Raw genomic sequence first — 20,915 nt, forward strand, 5'->3', positions numbered from 1 at the left:
GAAATTTGGCTGAAAACGACTAAATATCAAGGACTCATTGGGCGAATCGCTCTGGAACTGAAATCGGAACGCTCTCTGACATTTCCCCTATCTGAAAGTCTGATAAACGCCGGAAAAATGACAGTCCAAAAAAAAATTATTTTCAACTTTTTTCAATTTAACCCCAGTGGGATATATATTCTACCCACACACATTTGGAACTCTCCTGGGGTACCCTCACACATATTATTCCCTCATTTAGTGGATATTTTCACAAAAATGTTAAATTTTCAAAAATCCAAAATATTGGCTGAAAACCTCTAAATATCAAGGACTCATTGGGCAAATCGCTCTGGAACTGAAATCGGAACGCTCACTGACATTTCCCCTATCTGAAAGACTGATAAACGCCGGAAAAATGACAGTTCAAGAAAAAAAATTTTTCAACTTTTTTCAATTTTACCCCCGTGGGATAAATATTCTACCCACACACATTTGGAACTCTCCTGGGGTACCCTCACACATATTATTTCCTCATTTAGTGGATATTTTCACAAAAAAGTGAAATTTTCAAAAATCCAGAAATTTGGCTGAAAACGACTAAATATCAAGGACTCATTGGGCGAATCGCTCTGGAACTGAAATCGAAACGCTCTCTGACATTTCCCCTATCTGAAAGTCTGATAAACGCCGGAAAAATGACAGTCCAAAAAAAAATTATTTTCAACTTTTTTCAATTTAACCCCAGTGGGATATATATTCTACCCACACACATTTGGAACTCTCCTGGGGTACCCTCACACATATTATTCCCTCATTTAGTGGATATTTTCACAAAAATGTTACATTTTCAAAAATCCAAAATATTGGCTGAAAACCTCTAAATATCAAGGACTCATTGGGCAAATCGCTCTGGAACTGAAATCGGAACGCTCACTGACATTTCCCCTATCTGAAAGACTGATAAACGCCGGAAAAATGACAGTTCAAGAAAAAAAATTTTTCAACTTTTTTCAATTTTACCCCCGTGGGATAAATATTCTACCCACACACATTTGGAACTCTCCTGGGGTACCCTCACACATATTATTCCCTCATTTAGTGGATATTTTCACAAAAAAGTGAAATTTTCAAAAATCCAGAAATTTGGCTGAAAACGACTAAATATCAAGGACTCATTGGGCGAATCGCTCTGGAACTGAAATCGGAACGCTCTCTGACATTTCCCCTATCTGAAAGTCTGATAAACGCCGGAAAAATGACAGTCCAAAAAAAAATTATTTTCAACTTTTTTCAATTTAACCCCAGTGGGATATATATTCTACCCACACACATTTGGAACTCTCCTGGGGTACCCTCACACATATTATTCCCTCATTTAGTGGATATTTTCACAAAAATGTTAAATTTTCAAAAATCCAAAATATTGGCTGAAAACCTCTAAATATCAAGGACTCATTGGGCAAATCGCTCTGGAACTGAAATCGGAACGCTCACTGACATTTCCCCTATCTGAAAGACTGATAAACGCCGGAAAAATGACAGTTCAAGAAAAAAAAATTTTCAACTTTTTTCAATTTTACCCCCGTGGGATAAATATTCTACCCACACACATTTGGAACTCTCCTGGGGTACCCTCACACATATTATTCCCTCATTTAGTGGATATTTTCACAAAAAAGTGAAATTTTCAAAAATCCAGAAATTTGGCTGAAAACGACTAAATATCAAGGACTCATTGGGCGAATCGCTCTGGAACTGAAATCGGAACGCTCTCTGACATTTCCCCTATCTGAAAGTCTGATAAACGCCGGAAAAATGACAGTCCAAAAAAAAATTATTTTCAACTTTTTTCAATTTAACCCCAGTGGGATATATATTCTACCCACACACATTTGGAAATCTCCTGGGGTACCCTCACACATATTATTCCCTCATTTAGTGGATATTTTCACAAAAATGTTAAATTTTCAAAAATCCAAAATATTGGCTGAAAACCTCTAAATATCAAGGACTCATTGGGCAAATCGCTCTGGAACTGAAATCGGAACGCTCACTGACATTTCCCCTATCTGAAAGACTGATAAACGCCGGAAAAATGACAGTTCAAGAAAAAAAATTTTTCAACTTTTTTCAATTTTACCCCCGTGGGATAAATATTCTACCCACACACATTTGGAACTCTCCTGGGGTACCCTCACACATATTATTCCCTCATTTAGTGGATATTTTCACAAAAAAGTGAAATTTTCAAAAATCCAGAAATTTGGCTGAAAACGACTAAATATCAAGGACTCATTGGGCGAATCGCTCTGGAACTGAAATCGGAACGCTCTCTGACATTTCCCCTATCTGAAAGTCTGATAAACGCCGGAAAAATGACAGTCCAAAAAAAAATTATTTTCAACTTTTTTCAATTTAACCCCAGTGGGATATATATTCTACCCACACACATTTGGAACTCTCCTGGGGTACCCTCACACATATTATTCCCTCATTTAGTGGATATTTTCACAAAAATGTTAAATTTTCATAAATCCAAAATATTGGCTGAAAACCTCTAAATATCAAGGACTCATTGGGCAAATCGCTCTGGAACTGAAATCGGAACGCTCACTGACATTTCCCCTATCTGAAAGACTGATAAACGCCGGAAAAATGACAGTTCAAGAAAAAAAATTTTTCAACTTTTTTCAATTTTACCCCCGTGGGATAAATATTCTACCCACACACATTTGGAACTCTCCTGGGGTACCCTCACACATATTATTCCCTCATTTAGTGGATATTTTCACAAAAAAGTGAAATTTTCAAAAATCCAGAAATTTGGCTGAAAACGACTAAATATCAAGGACCCATTGGGCGAATCGCTCTGGAACTGAAATCGGAACGCTCTCTGACATTTCCCCTATCTGAAAGTCTGATAAACGCCGGAAAAATGACAGTCCAAAAAAAAATTATTTTCAACTTTTTTCAATTTAACCCCAGTGGGATATATATTCTACCCACACACATTTGGAACTCTCCTGGGGTACCCTCACACATATTATTCCCTCATTTAGTGGATATTTTCACAAAAATGTTAAATTTTCAAAAATCCAAAATATTGGCTGAAAACCTCTAAATATCAAGGACTCATTGGGCAAATCGCTCTGGAACTGAAATCGGAACGCTCACTGACATTTCCCCTATCTGAAAGACTGATAAACGCCGGAAAAATGACAGTTCAAGAAAAAAAATTTTTCAACTTTTTTCAATTTTACCCCCGTGGGATAAATATTCTACCCACACACATTTGGAACTCTCCTGGGGTACCCTCACACATATTATTCCCTCATTTAGTGGATATTTTCACAAAAAAGTGAAATTTTCAAAAATCCAGAAATTTGGCTGAAAACGACTAAATATCAAGGACTCATTGGGCGAATCGCTCTGGAACTGAAATCGGAACGCTCTCTGACATTTCCCCTATCTGAAAGTCTGATAAACGCCGGAAAAATGACAGTCCAAAAAAAAATTATTTTCAACTTTTTTCAATTTAACCCCAGTGGGATATATATTCTACCCACACACATTTGGAACTCTCCTGGGGTACCCTCACACATATTATTCCCTCATTTAGTGGATATTTTCACAAAAATGTTAAATTTTCAAAAATCCAAAATATTGGCTGAAAACCTCTAAATATCAAGGACTCATTGGGCAAATCGCTCTGGAACTGAAATCGGAACGCTCACTGACATTTCCCCTATCTGAAAGACTGATAAACGCCGGAAAAATGACAGTTCAAGAAAAAAAAATTTTCAACTTTTTTCAATTTTACCCCCGTGGGATAAATATTCTACCCACACACATTTGGAACTCTCCTGGGGTACCCTCACACATATTATTCCCTCATTTAGTGGATATTTTCACAAAAAAGTGAAATTTTCAAAAATCCAGAAATTTGGCTGAAAACGACTAAATATCAAGGACTCATTGGGCGAATCGCTCTGGAACTGAAATCGGAACGCTCTCTGACATTTCCCCTATCTGAAAGTCTGATAAACGCCGGAAAAATGACAGTCCAAAAAAAAATTATTTTCAACTTTTTTCAATTTAACCCCAGTGGGATATATATTCTACCCACACACATTTGGAACTCTCCTGGGGTACCCTCACACATATTATTCCCTCATTTAGTGGATATTTTCACAAAAAAGTGAAATTTTCAAAAATCCAGAAATTTGGCTGAAAACGACTAAATATCAAGGACTCATTGGGCGAATCGCTCTGGAACTGAAATCGGAACGCTCTCTGACATTTCCCCTATCTGAAAGTCTGATAAACGCCGGAAAAATGACAGTCCAAAAAAAAATTATTTTCAACTTTTTTCAATTTAACCCCAGTGGGATATATATTCTACCCACACACATTTGGAACTCTCCTGGGGTACCCTCACACATATTATTCCCTCATTTAGTGGATATTTTCACAAAAAAAATGAAATTTTCAAAAATCCAGAAAATTGGCTGAAAGAGACTAAATATCAAGGACTCATTGGGCGAATCACTCTGGAACTGAAATCGGAACGCTCACTGACATTTGCCCTATCTGAAAGTCTGATAAACCCTGGAAAAATGACTAAGTCCAAAAAAAAAATGTTTCAACTTTTTTCAATTTTACCCCCATGGGATATATATTCTACCCACACACATTTGGAACTCTCCTGGGGTACCCTCACACATATTATTCCCTCATTTAGTGGATATTTTCACAAAAAAGTGAAATTTTCAAAAATCCAAAATCTTGGCTGAAAACGACTAAATATCAAGGACTCATTGGGCGAATCGCTCTGTAACTGAAATCGGAACACTCACTGACATTTCCCCTATCTGAAAGACTGATAAATGCCAGAAAAATGACAGACCAAGAAAAAAATTTTTGCATCTTTTTTCAATTTTACCCACGTGGGATATATATTCTACCCACACACATCTGGAACTCTCCTGGGGTACCCTCACACATATTATTCCCTCATTTAGTGGATATTTTCACAAAAAAGTGAAATTTTCAAAAATCCAAAATATTGGCTGAAAACGACTAAATATCAAGGACTCATTGGGCGAATCGCTCTGGAACTGATATCCGAACGCTCACTGACATTTCCCCTATCTGAAAGTGTGATAAACGCCGGAAAAATGACTAAGTCCAAAAAAAAATTATTTTCAACTTTTTTCAATTTTACCCCAGTGGGATATATATTCTACCCACACACATTTGGAACTCTCCTGGGGTACCCTCACACATATTATTCCCTCATTTAGTGAATATTTTCACAAAAAAGTGAAATTTTCAAAAATCCAGAAAATTTGCTGAAAACGACTAAATATTAAGGACTCATTGGGCGAATCGCTCTGGAACTGAAATCGGAACGCTCACTGACATTTCCCCTATCTGAAAGACTGATAAACGCCGGAAAAATGACAGTCCAAGAAAAAAAATTTTTTCAACTTTTTTCAATTTTACCCACGTGGGATATATATTCTACCCACACACATCTGGAACTCTCCTGGGCTACCCTCACACATATTATTCCCTCATTTAGTGGATATTTTCACAAAAAAGTGAAATTTTCAAAAATCCAGAAAATTGGCTGAAAACGACTAAATATCAAGGACTAATTTGGCAAATCGCTCTGGAACTGAAATCGGATCGCTCACTGACATTTCCCCTATCTGAAAGTCTGATAAACGCCGGAAAAATGACTAAGTCGAAAAAAAAATTATTTTCAACTTTTTTCAATTTTACCCCAGTGGAATATTTATTCTACCCACACACATTTGGAACTCTCCCGATGTACCCTCCCACATATTATTCCCTCATTTAGTGGATATTTTCACAAAAAAGTGAAATTTTCAAAAATCCAAAATATTGGCTGAAAACGACTAAATATCAAGGACTCGTTGGGCGAATCGCTCTTGAACTGATATCGGAACGCTCACTGACATTTCCCCTATCTGAAAGTGTGATAAACGCCGGAAAAATGACTGTTCAAGAAAAAAAAATTTTCAACTTTTTTCAATTTTACCCCCGTGGGATAAATATTCTACCCACACACATTTGGAACTCTCCTGGGGTACCCTCACACATATTATTCCCTCATTTAGTGGATATTTTCACAAAAAAGTGAAATTTTCAAAAATCCAGAAAATTGGCTGAAAACGACTAAATATCAAGGACTCATTGGGCGAATCGCTCTGGAACTGAAATCGGAACGCTCTCTGACATTTCCCCTATCTGAAAGTCTGATAAACGCCGGAAAAATGACAGTCCAAAAAAAAATTATTTTCAACTTTTTTCAATTTAACCCCAGTGGGATATATATTCTACCCACACACATTTGGAACTCTCCTGGGGTACCCTCACACATATTATTCCCTCATTTAGTGGATATTTTCACAAAAAAAATGAAATTTTCAAAAATCCAGAAAATTGGCTGAAAGAGACTAAATATCAAGGACTCATTGGGCGAATCACTCTGGAACTGAAATCGGAACGCTCACTGACATTTCCCCTATCTGAAAGTGTGATAAACACCGGAAAAATGACTAAGTCCAAAATAAAAATTTTTTCAACTTTTTCAATTTTACCCCCGTGGGATATATATTCTACCCACACACATTTGGAACTCTCCTGGGGTACCCTCACACATATTTTTCCCTCATTTAGTGGATATTTTCACAAAAAAGTGAAATTTTCAAAAATCCAGAAAATTGGCTGAAAACGACTAAATATCAAGGACTCATTGGGCGAATCGCTCTGTAACTGAAATCGGAACGCTCACTGACATTTCCCCTATCTGAAAGACTGATAAATGCCGGAAAAATGACAGTCCAAGAAAAAAATTTTTGCATCTTTTTTCAAATTTACCCACGTGGGATATATATTCTACCCACACACATCTGGAACTCTCCTGGGGTACCCTCACACATATTATTCCCTCATTTAGTGGATATTTTCACAAAAAAGTGAAATTTTCAAAAATCCAAAATATTGGCTGAAAACGACTAAATATCAAGGACTCATTGGGCGAATCGCTCTGGAACTGATATCCGAACGCTCACTGACATTTCCCCTATCTGAAAGTGTGATAAACGCCGGAAAAATGACTAAGTCCAAAAAAAAATTATTTTCAACTTTTTCAATTTTACCCCAGTGGGATATATATTCTACCCACACACATTTGGAACTCTCCTGGGGTACCCTCACACATATTATTCCCTCATTTAGTGAATATTTTCACAAAAAAGTGAAATTTTCAAAAATCCAGAAAATTTGCTGAAAACGACTAAATATTAAGGACTCATTGGGCGAATCGCTCTGGAACTGAAATCGGAACGCTCACTGACATTTCCCCTATCTGAAAGACTGATAAACGCCGGAAAAATGACAGTCCAAGAAAAAAAATTTTTTCAACTTTTTTCAATTTTACCCACGTGGGATATATATTCTACCCACACACATCTGGAACTCTCCTGGGCTACCCTCACACATATTATTCCCTCATTTAGTGCATATTTTCACAAAAAAGTGAAATTTTCAAAAATCCAGAAAATTGGCTTAAAACGACTAAATATCAAAGACTCATTGGGCGAATCGCTCTGGAACTGAAATCGGAACGCTCACTGACATTTCCCCTATCTGAAAGTCTGATAAATGCCCGAAAAATGACTAAGTCCAAAAAAAAAATTTTTTTCAACTTTTTTCAATTTTACCCCAGTGGAATATTTATTCTACCCACACACATTTGGTAATCTCCTGATGTACCCTCCCACATATTATTCCCTCATTTAGTGGATATTTTCACAAAAAAGTGAAATTTTCAAAAATCCAAAATATTGGCTGAAAACGACTAAATATCAAGTACTCGTTGGGCGAATCGCTCTGGAACTGATATCGGAACGCGCACTGACATTTCCCCTATCTGAAAGTGTGATAAACGCCGGAAAAATGACTAAGTCCAAAAAAAAATTATTTTCAACTTTTTTCAATTTTACCCCAGTGGGATATATATTCTACCCACACACATCTGGAACTCTCCTGGGCTACCCTCACACATATTATTCCCTCATTTAGTGCATATTTTCACAAAAAAGTGAAATTTTCAAAAATCCAGAAAATTTGCTTAAAACAACTAAATATTAAGGACTCATTGGGCGAATCGCTCTGGAACTGAAATCGGAACGCTCACTGACATTTCCCCTATCTGAAAGACTGATAAACGCCAGAAAAATGACAGTCCAAGAAAAAAATTTTTTTCAACTTTTTTCAATTTTACCCAAGTGGGATATATATTCTACCCACACACATCTGGAACTCTCCTGGGCTACCCTCACACATATTATTCCCTCATTTAGTGGATATTTTCACAAAAAAGTGAAATTTTCAAAAATCCAGAAAATTGGCTGAAAACGACTAAATATCAAGGACTAATTTGGCAAATCGCTCTGGAACTGAAATCGATCGCTCACTGACATTTTCCCTATCTGAAAGTCTGATAAACGCCGGAAAAATGACTAAGTCGAAAAAAAAATTATTTTCAACTTTTTTCAATTTTACCCCAGTGGAATATTTATTCTACCCACACACATTTGGAACTCTCCTGATGTACCCTCCCACATATTATTCCCTCATTTAGTGGATATTTTCACAAAAAAGTGAAATTTTCAAAAATCCAAAATATTGGCTGAAAACGACTAAATATCAAGGACTCGTTGGGCGAATCGCTCTGGAACTGAAATCGGAACGCTCACTGACATTTCCCCTATCTGAAAGTCTGATAAATGCCCGAAAAATGACTAAGTCCAAAAAAAAAATTTTTTAAAATTTTTTTCAATTTTACCCTTGTGGGATATGTATTATACCCACACACATTTGGAACTTTCCTGGGGTACCCTCACACATATTATTTCCTCATTTAGTGGATATTTTCACAAAAAAAGTGAAATTTTCAAAAATCCAAAATATTGTCTGAAAACGACTAAATATCAAGGACTCATTGGGTGAATCGCTCTGGAACTGAAATCGGAAAGCTCACTAACATTTCCCCTATCTGAAAGTCTGATAAACGCTGGAAAAATGACTAAGTCCAAAAAAAAATTTTTTTCAACTTTTTGCAATTTTACCCCCGTGGGATATATATTCTACCCACACACATTTGGAATTCTCCTGGGGTACCCTCACACATATTATTCCCTCATTTAGTGGATATTTTCACAAAAAAGTGAAATTTTCAAAAATCCAGAAAATTGGCTGAAAACGACTAAATATTAAGGAGTCATTGGGCGAATCGCTCTGGAACTGGAATCGGAACGCTCACTGACATTTCCCCTATCTGAAAGACTGATAAACGCCGGAAAAATGACAATCCAAGAAAAAAAATTTTTCAACCTTTTTCAATTTTACCCACGTGGGATATATATTCTACCCACACACATCTGGAACTCACCTGGGGTACCCTCACACATATTATTCCCTCATTTAGTGGATATTTTCACAAAAAAGTGAAATTTTCAAAAATCCAAAATATTGGCTGAAAATGACTAAATATCAAGGACTCATTGGGCGAATCGCTCTGGAACTGAAATTGGAATGCTCACTGACATTTCCTCTCTCTGAAAGTCTGATAAACGCCGGAAAAATGACTAAGTCCAAAAAAAAATTATTTTCAACTTTTTTCAATTTTACCCCCGTGGGATATATATTCTACCCACACACATTTGGAACTCTCCTGGGGTACCCTCACACATATTATTCCCTCATTTAGTGGATATTTTCAAAAAAAAGTGAAATTTTCAAAAATCTAGAAAATTGGCTGAAAACGACTTAATATCAATGACTCATTGGGCGAATCGCTCTGGAACTGAAATTGGAATGCTCACTGACATTTCCTCTCTCTGAAAGTCTGATAAACGCCGGAAAAATGACTAAGTCCAAAAAAAAATTATTTTCAACTTTTTTCAATTTTACCCTCGTGGGATATATATTATACCCACACACATTTGGAACGCTCCTGGGGTACCCTCACTCATATTATTCCCTCATTTAGTGGATATTTTCACAAAAAAGTGACACTTTCAAAAATCCCGAAAATTGGCTGAAAACGACTAAATATCAAGGACTCATTCAGCGAATAGCTCTGGAACTGAAATCGGAACGCTCACTGACTTTTCCCCTATCTGAAAGTCTGAGAAACGCCAGAAAAATGACTAAGTCCAATAAAAAAATTTTTTCAACTTTTTCAATTTTACCCCCGTGGGATATATATTCTAACCACACACATTTGGAATTCTCCTGGGGTACCCTCACACATATTATTCCCTCATTTAGTGGATATTTTCACAAAAAAGTGAAATTTTCAAAAATCCAGAAAATTGGCTGAAAACGACTAAATATCAAGGACTCATTGGGGGAATCGCTCTGGAACTGAAATCGGAACGCTCACTGACATTTCCCCTATCTGAAAGACTGATAAATGCCGGAAAAATGACAGTCCAAGAAAAAAAATTTTTCATCTTTTTTCAATTTTACCCACGTGGGATATATATTCTACACACACACATCTGGAACTCTCCTGGGGTACCCTCACACATATTATTCCCTCATTTAGTGGATATTTTCACAAAAAAGTGAAATTTTCAAAAATCCAAAATATTGGCTGAAAACGACTAAATATCAAGGACTCATTGGGCGAATCGCTCTGAAACTGATATCCGAACGCTCACTGACATTTCCCCTATCTGAAAGTGTGGTAAACGCTGGAAAAATGACTAAGTCCAAAAAAAAATTATTTTCAACTTTTTTCAATTTTACCCCAGTGGGATATATATTCTACCCACACACATTTGGAACTCTCCTGGGGTACCCTCACACATATTAATCCCTCATTTAGTGAATATTTTCACAAAAAAGTGAAATTTTCAAAAATCCAGAAAATTTGCTGAAAACAACTAAATATTAAGGACTCATTGGGCGAATCGCTCTGGAACTGAAATCGGAACGCTCACTGACATTTCCCCTATCTGAAAGTGTGATAAACGCCAGAAAAATGACTAAGTACAAAAAAAAATTATTTTCAACTTTTTTCAATTTTACCCCAGTGGGATATATATTCTACCCACACACATTTGGAACTCTCCTGGGGTACCCTCACACATATTATTCCCTCATTTAGTGGATATTTTCAAAAAAAAGTGAAATTTTCAAAAATCTAGAAAATTGTCTGAAAACGACTTAATATCAATGACTCATTGGGCGAATCGCTCTGGAACTGAAATTGGAATGCTCACTGACATTTCCCCTATCTAAAAGACTGATAAATGCCAGAAAAATGACAGTCCAAGAAAAAAATTTTTTCATCTTTTTTCAATTTTACCCACGTGGGATATATATTCTACCCACACACATCTGGAACTCTCCTGGGGTACCCTCACACATATTATTCCCTCATTTAGTGGATATTTTCACAAAAAAGTGAAATTTTCAAAAATCCAAAATATTGGCTGAAAACGACTAAATATCAAGGACTCATTGGGCGAATCGATCTGGAACTGAAATCGGAACGCTCACTGACATTTCCCCTATCTGAAAGTCTGAGAAACGCCAGAAAAATGACTTAGTCGAAAAAAAAAAAATTTTCAACTTTTTTCAATTTTACCCCCGTGGGATATATATAATACCCACACACATTTGGAACTCTCCTGGGGTACCCTCACAAATATTATTCCCTCATTTAGTGGATATTTTCACAAAAAAGTGAAATTTTCAAAAATCCCAAAAATTGGCTGAAAACGACTAAATATCAAGGACTCATTGGGCGAATCGCTCTGGAACTGAAATCGGAACGCTCACTGACATTTCCCCTATCTGAAAGTCTGATAAACGCCGGAAAAATGACTAAGCCCAAGAAAAAATTTTTTTCAACTTTTTTCAATTTTACCCTCGTGGGATATATATTATACCCACACATATTTGGAACTCTCCTCGGGTACCCTCACACATATTATTCCCTCATTTAGTGGATATTTTCAAAAAAAAGTGAAATTTTCAAAAATCCAGAAAATTGGCTTAAAACGACTAAATATCAAGGACTCATTGGGTTAATCGCTCTGGAACTGAAATCGGAACGCTCACTGACATTTCCCCTATCTGAAAGTCTGATAAATGCCGGAAAAATGACTAAGTCCAAAAAAAAATATTTTTTAAACTTTTTTCAATTTTACCCTCGTGGGATATATATTATACCCACACACATTTGGAACTCTCCTGGGGTACCCTCACTCATATTATTCCCTCATTTAGTGGATATTTTCACAAAAAAGTGACATTTTCAAAAATCCAAAATATTGGCTGAAAACTACTAAATATCAAGGACTCATTGGGCGACAAGGACTCATTGGGCGAATCGCTCTGGAACTGATATCGGAACGCTCACTGACCTTTCCCCTATCTGAAAGTGTGATAAACGCCAGAAAAATGACTAAGTCCAAAAAAAAATTATTTTCAACTTTTTTCAATTTTACCCCAGTGGGATATGTATTCTACCCACACACATTTGGAACTCTCCTGGGGTACCCTCACACATATTATTCCCTCATTTAGTGGATATTTTCACAAAAAAGTGAAATTTTCAAAAATCCAGAAAATTGGCTTAAAATGACTAAATATCAAGGACTCATTGGGCGAATCGCTCTGGAACTGAAATCGGAACGCTCACTGACATTTCCTCTATCTGAAAGTCTGTTAAATGCCCGAAAAATGACTAAGTCCAAAAAAAATATTTTTTTAAACTTTTTTCAATTTTACCCTTGTGGGGTATATACAGTCATATGAAAAAGTTTGGGCACCCCTATTATTCTTAAGCTTAATGTTTTCTAAAAATTGGTGTTTTTGCAACAGCTATTTCAGTTTGATATATGTAATAACTGTTGGACACAGTAATGTTTCTGCCTTGAAATGAGGTTTATTGTACTAACAGAAAATGTGCAATCTGCATTCAAACTAAATTTGACAGGTGCATAAGTATGGGCACCCTTATCATTTTCTTGTTTTAAATACTCCTACCTACTTTTTACTGACTTACTAAAGCACTTTTTTTGGTTTTGTAACCTCATTGAGCTTTGAACTTCATAGCCAGGTGTATGCAATCATGAGAAAAGCTACTTAAAGTGGCCACTTACAAGTTGTTCTCCTGTTTGAAGCTCCACTGAAGAGTGCCATCATGCGCTCCTCAAAACAACTGTCAAATGATCTGAAAACAAAGATTATTCAACATAGTTGTTCAGGGGAAGGATACAAAAAGCTGTCTCAGAGATTTAAACTGTCAGTTTCCACTGTGAGGAACTTAGTAAGGAAATGGAAGAACACAGGGACAGTTCTTGTTAAGGCCAGAAGTGGCAGGCCAAGAAAAACTTCAGAAAGGCAGAGAAGAAGAATGGTGAGATCAGTCAAGGACAATCCTCAGACCACCTCCAGAGAGCTGCAGCATCAACTTGCTGCAGATGGTGTCACTGTGCATCGGTCAACTATACAACGCACTTTGCACAAGGAGAAGCTGTATGGGAGAGTGATGCGAAAGAAGCCGTTTCTGCAAGCACGCCACAAACAGAGTCGGCTGAGGTATGCAAAAGCACATTTGGAGAAGCCAATTTCTTTTTGGAAGAAGGTCCTATGGACTGATGAAACCAAGATTGAGTTGTTTGGTCATACAAAAAGGCGTTATGCATGGTGGCAAAGAAACACAGCATTCCAAGGAAAACACTTGCTACCCACAGTAAAATTTGGTGGAGTTTCCATCATGCTTTGGGGCTGTGTGGCCAATGCCGGCACCGGGAATCTTGTTAAAGTTGAGGGACGCATGGATTCCACTCAGTATCAGCAGATTCTTGACAATAATTTTCAAGAATCAGTGATAAAGTTGAAGTTACGCAGGGGATGGATCTTTCAGGAAACAATGATCCAAAACACCACTCCAAATCTACTCAGGCATTCATGCAGAGGAACAATTACAATGTTCTGGAATGGCCATCCCAGTCCCCAGACCTGAATATCATTGAACATCTGTGGGATCATTTGAAGAGGGCTGTCCATGCTCGGCGACCATCAAACTTAACTGAACTGGAATTGTTTTGTAAAGAGGAATGGTCAAAAATACCTTCATCCAGGATCCAGGAACTCATTAAAAGCTACAGGAAGCGACTAGAGGCTGTTATTTTTGCAAAAGGAGGATCTACTAAATATTAATGTCACTTTTCTGGTGAGGTGCCCATACTTATGCACCTGTCAAATTTTGTTTGAATACAGATTGCACATTTTCTGTTAGTACAATAAACCTCATTTCAAGGCAGAAACATTACTGTGTCCAACAGTTATTACATATATCAAACTGAAATAGCTGTTGCAAAAACACCAATTTTTATAAAACATTAAGCTTAAGATTAATAGGGGTGCCCAAACTTTTTCATATGACTGTATTATACCCACACACATATGGAACTCTCCTGGGGTACCCTCACACATATTATTCCCTCATTTAGTGGATATTTTCACAAAAAAGTGAAATTTTCAAAAATCCAAAATATTGGCTGAAAACGACTAAATATCAAGGACTCATTGGGCGAAACGCTCTGGAACTGAAATCGGAAAGCTCACTAACATTTCCCCTATCTGAAAGTCTGATAAACGCTGGAAAAATGACTAAGTCCAAAAAAAAATTTTGTTCAACTTTTTTAAATTTTACCCCCATGGGATATATATTCTACCCACACACATTTGGAACTCTCCTTTGGTACCCTCACACATATTATTCCCTCATTTAGTGGATATTTTCACAAAAAAGTGAAATTTTCAAAAATCCAGAAAATTGGCTGAAAACGACTAAATAACAAGCACTCATTGGGCGAATCGCTCTGGAACTGAAATCGGAAAGCTCACTGACATTTCCCCTATCTGAAAGTTTGATAAACGACGGAAAAATGACTAAGTCCAAAAAAAAATTATTTTCAACTTTTTTAAATTTTACCCCAGTGGGATATATATTCTACCCACACACATTTGGAACTCTCCTGGGGTACCCTCACACATATTATTCCCTCATTTAGTGGATATTTTCACAAAAAAGTGAAATTTTCAAAAATCCAAAATATTGGCTGAAAACGACTAAATATCAAGGACTCATTGGGCGAATCGCTCTGGAACTGAAATCGGAAAGCTCACTAACATTTCCCCTATCTGAAAGTCTGATAAATGCCAGAAAAATGACTAAGTCCAATAAAAAAAAACTTTCAACTTTTTTCAATTTTACCCCCGTGGGATATATATTCTACCCACACACATTTGGAACTCTCCTGGGGTACCGTCACACATATTATTCCCTCATTTAGTGGATATTTTCACAAAAAAGTGAAATTTTCAAAAATCCCGAAAATTGGCTGAAAACGACTAAATATCAAGGACTCATTGGGCGAATCGCTCTGGAACTGAAATCGGAACGCTCACTGACATTTCCCCTATCTGAAAGTCTGATAAATGCCAGAAAAATGACTAAGTCCAAAAAAAAAATTTTTTCAACTTTTTTCAATTTTACCCCCGTGGGATATATATTATACCCACACACATTTGGGACTCTTCTGGGGTACCCTCACACATATTATTCCCTCATTTAGTGGATATTTTCAAAAAAAAGTGAAATTTTCAAAAATCCAAAAAATTGGCTTAAAACGACTAAATAGCAAGGACTCATTGGGCGAATCGCTCTGGAACTGAAATCGGAACGCTCACTGACATTTCCCCTATCTGAAAGTCTGAGAAATGGCAGAAAAATGACTTAGTCGAAAAAAAAAATTATTTTCAACTTTTTTCAATTTTGCCCTCGTGGGATATATATTATACCCACACACATTTGGAACGCTCCTGGGGTACCCTCACTCATATTATTCCCTCATTTAGTGGATATTTTCACAAAAAAGTGACACTTTCAAAAATCCCGAAAATTGGCTGAAAACGACTAAATATCAAGGACTCATTCGGCGAATAGCTCTGGAACTGAAATCGGAACGCTCACTGACTTTTCCCCTATCTGAAAGTCTGAGAAACGCCAGAAAAATGACTAAGTCCAATAAAAAAATTTTTTCAACTTTTTCAATTTTACCCCCGTGGGATATATATTCTAACCACACACATTTGGAATTCTCCTGGGGTACCCTCACACATATTATTCCCTCATTTAGTGGATATTTTCACAAAAAAGTGAAATTTTCAAAAATCCAGAAAATTGGCTGAAAACGACTAAATATCAAGGACTCATTGGGGGAATCGCTCTGGAACTGAAATCGGAACGCTCACTGACATTTCCCCTATCTGAAAGACTGATAAATGCCGAAAAAATGACAGTCCAAGAAAAAAAATTTTTCATCTTTTTTCAATTTTACCCACGTGGGATATATATTCTACACACACACATCTGGAACTCTCCTGGGGTACCCTCACACATATTATTCCCTCATTTAGTGGATATTTTCACAAAAAAGTGAAATTTTCAAAAATCCAAAATATTGGCTGAAAACGACTAAATATCAAGGACTCATTGGGCGAATCGCTCTGGAACTGATATCCGAACGCTCACTGACATTTCCCCTATCTGAAAGTGTGGTAAACGCTGGAAAAATGACTAAGTCCAAAAAAAAATTATTTTCAACTTTTTTCAATTTTACCCCAGTGGGATATATATTCTACCCACACACATTTGGAACTCTCCTGGGGTACCCTCACACATATTAATCCCTCATTTAGTGAATATTTTCACAAAAAAGTGAAATTTTCAAAAATCCAGAAAATTTGCTGAAAACAACTAAATATTAAGGACTCATTGGGCGAATCGCTCTGGAACTGAAATCGGAACGCCCACTGACATTTCCCCTATCTGAAAGTGTGATAAACGCCAGAAAAATGACTAAGTACAAAAAAAAATTATTTTCAACTTTTTTCAATTTTACCCCAGTGGGATATATATTCTACCCACACACATTTGGAACTCTCCTGGGGTACCCTCACACATATTATTCCCTCATTTAGTGGATATTTTCAAAAAAAAGTGAAATTTTCAAAAATCTAGAAAATTGTCTGAAAACGACTTAATATCAATGACTCATTGGGCGAATCGCTCTGGAACTGAAATTGGAATGCTCACTGACATTTCCCCTATCTAAAAGACTGATAAATGCCAGAAAAATGACAGTCCAAGAAAAAAATTTTTTCATCTTTTTTCAATTTTACCCACGTGGGATATATATTCTACCCACACACATCTGGAACTCTCCTGGGGTACCCTCACACATATTATTCCCTCATTTAGTGGATATTTTCACAAAAAAGTGAAATTTTCAAAAATCCAAAATATTGGCTGAAAACGACTAAATATCAAGGACTCATTGGGCGAATCGATCTGGAACTGAAATCGGAACGCTCACTGACATTTCCCCTATCTGAAAGTCTGAGAAACGCCAGAAAAATGACTTAGTCGAAAAAAAAAAAATTTTCAACTTTTTTCAATTTTACCCCCGTGGGATATATATAATACCCACACACATTTGGAACTCTCCTGGGGTACCCTCACAAATATTATTCCCTCATTTAGTGGATATTTTCACAAAAAAGTGAAATTTTCAAAAATCCCAAAAATTGGCTGAAAACGACTAAATATCAAGGACTCATTGGGCGAATCGCTCTGGAACTGAAATCGGAACGCTCACTGACATTTCCCCTATCTGAAAGTCTGATAAATGCCGGAAAAATGACTAAGTCCAAAAAAAAATATTTTTTAAACTTTTTTCAATTTTACCCTCGTGGGATATATATTATACCCACACACATTTGGAACTCTCCTGGGGTACCCTCACTCATATTATTCCCTCATTTAGTGGATATTTTCACAAAAAAGTGACATTTTCAAAAATCCAAAATATTGGCTGAAAACTACTAAATATCAAGGACTCATTGGGCGACAAGGACTCATTGGGCGAATCGCTCTGGAACTGATATCGGAACGCTCACTGACCTTTCCCCTATCTGAAAGTGTGATAAACGCCAGAAAAATGACTAAGTCCAAAAAAAAATTATTTTCAACTTTTTTCAATTTTACCCCAGTGGGATATGTATTCTACCCACACACATTTGGAACTCTCCTGGGGTACCCTCACACATATTATTCCCTCATTTAGTGGATATTTTCACAAAAAAGTGAAATTTTCAAAAATCCAGAAAATTGGCTTAAAATGACTAAATATCAAGGACTCATTGGGCGAATCGCTCTGGAACTGAAATCGGAACGCTCACTGACATTTCCTCTATCTGAAAGTCTGTTAAATGCCCGAAAAATGACTAAGTCCAAAAAAAATATTTTTTTAAACTTTTTTCAATTTTACCCTTGTGGGGTATATACAGTCATATGAAAAAGTTTGGGCACCCCTATTATTCTTAAGCTTAATGTTTTCTAAAAATTGGTGTTTTTGCAACAGCTATTTCAGTTTGATATATGTAATAACTGTTGGACACAGTAATGTTTCTGCCTTGAAATGAGGTTTATTGTACTAACAGAAAATGTGCAATCTGCATTCAAACTAAATTTGACAGGTGCATAAGTATGGGCACCCTTATCATTTTCTTGTTTTAAATACTCCTACCTACTTTTTACTGACTTACTAAAGCACTTTTTTTGGTTTTGTAACCTCATTGAGCTTTGAACTTCATAGCCAGGTGTATGCAATCATGAGAAAAGCTACTTAAAGTGGCCACTTACAAGTTGTTCTCCTGTTTGAAGCTCCACTGAAGAGTGCCATCATGCGCTCCTCAAAACAACTGTCAAATGATCTGAAAACAAAGATTATTCAACATAGTTGTTCAGGGGAAGGATACAAAAAGCTGTCTCAGAGATTTAACCTGTCAGTTTCCACTGTGAGGAACTTAGTAAGGAAATGGAAGAACACAGGGACAGTTCTTGTTAAGGCCAGAAGTGGCAGGCCAAGAAAAACTTCAGAAAGGCAGAGAAGAAGAATGGTGAGATCAGTCAAGGACAATCCTCAGACCACCTCCAGAGAGCTGCAGCATCAACTTGCTGCAGATGGTGTCACTGTGCATCGGTCAACTATACAACGCACTTTGCACAAGGAGAAGCTGTATGGGAGAGTGATGCGAAAGAAGCCGTTTCTGCAAGCACGCCACAAACAGAGTCGGCTGAGGTATGCAAAAGCACATTTGGAGAAGCCAATTTCTTTTTGGAAGAAGGTCCTATGGACTGATGAAACCAAGATTGAGTTGTTTGGTCATACAAAAAGGCGTTATGCATGGTGGCAAAGAAACACAGCATTCCAAGGAAAACACTTGCTACCCACAGTAAAATTTGGTGGAGTTTCCATCATGCTTTGGGGCTGTGTGGCCAATGCCGGCACCGGGAATCTTGTTAAAGTTGAGGGACGCATGGATTCCACTCAGTATCAGCAGATTCTTGACAATAATTTTCAAGAATCAGTGATAAAGTTGAAGTTACGCAGGGGATGGATCTTTCAGGAAACAATGATCCAAAACACCGCTCCAAATCTACTCAGGCATTCATGCAGAGGAACAATTACAATGTTCTGGAATGGCCATCCCAGTCCCCAGACCTGAATATCATTGAACATCTGTGGGATCATTTGAAGAGGGCTGTCCATGCTCGGCGACCATCAAACTTAACTGAACTGGAATTGTTTTGTAAAGAGGAATGGTCAAAAATACCTTCATCCAGGATCCAGGAACTCATTAAAAGCTACAGGAAGCGACTAGAGGCTGTTATTTTTGCAAAAGGAGGATCTACTAAATATTAATGTCACTTTTCTGGTGAGGTGCCCATACTTATGCACCTGTCAAATTTTGTTTGAATACAGATTGCACATTTTCTGTTAGTACAATAAACCTCATTTCAAGGCAGAAACATTACTGTGTCCAACAGTTATTACATATATCAAACTGAAATAGCTGTTGCAAAAACACCAATTTTTATAAAACATTAAGCTTAAGATTAATAGGGGTGCCCAAACTTTTTCATATGACTGTATTATACCCACACACATTTGGAACTCTCCTGGGGTACCCTCACACATATTATTCCCTCATTTAGTGGATATTTTCACAAAAAAGTGAAATTTTCAAAAATCCAAAATATTGGCTGAAAACGACTAAATATCAAGGACTCATTGGGCGAATCGCTCTGGAACTGAAATCGGAAAGCTCACTAACATTTCCCCTATCTGAAAGTCTGATAAACGCTGGAAAAATGACTAAGTCCAAAAAAAAATTTTGTTCAACTTTTTTAAATTTTACCCCCATGGGATATATATTCTACCCACACACATTTGGAACTCTCCTTTGGTACCCTCACACATATTATTCCCTCATTTAGTGGATATTTTCACAAAAAAGTGAAATTTTCAAAAATCCAGAAAATTGGCTGAAAACGACTAAATAACAAGCACTCATTGGGCGAATCGCTCTGGAACTGAAATCGGAAAGCTCACTGACATTTCCCCTATCTGAAAGTTTGATAAACGACGGAAAAATGACTAAGTCCAAAAAAAAATTATTTTCAACTTTTTTAAATTTTACCCCAGTGGGATATATATTCTACCCACACACATTTGGAACTCTCCTGGGGTACCCTCACACATATTATTCCCTCATTTAGTGGATATTTTCACAAAAAAGTGAAATTTTCAAAAATCCAAAATATTGGCTGAAAACGACTAAATATCAAGGACTCATTGGGCGAATCGCTCTGGAACTGAAATCGGAAAGCTCACTAACATTTCCCCTATCTGAAAGTCTGATAAATGCCAGAAAAATGACTAAGTCCAATAAAAAAAAAC

The sequence above is a fragment of the Phyllobates terribilis genome, unplaced genomic scaffold, assembly GCF_046119375.1.
Source record: "Phyllobates terribilis strain yellow unplaced genomic scaffold, ASM4611937v1 Scaffold_28__1_contigs__length_16237799, whole genome shotgun sequence".
NCBI lineage: Eukaryota > Metazoa > Chordata > Amphibia > Anura > Dendrobatidae > Phyllobates > Phyllobates terribilis.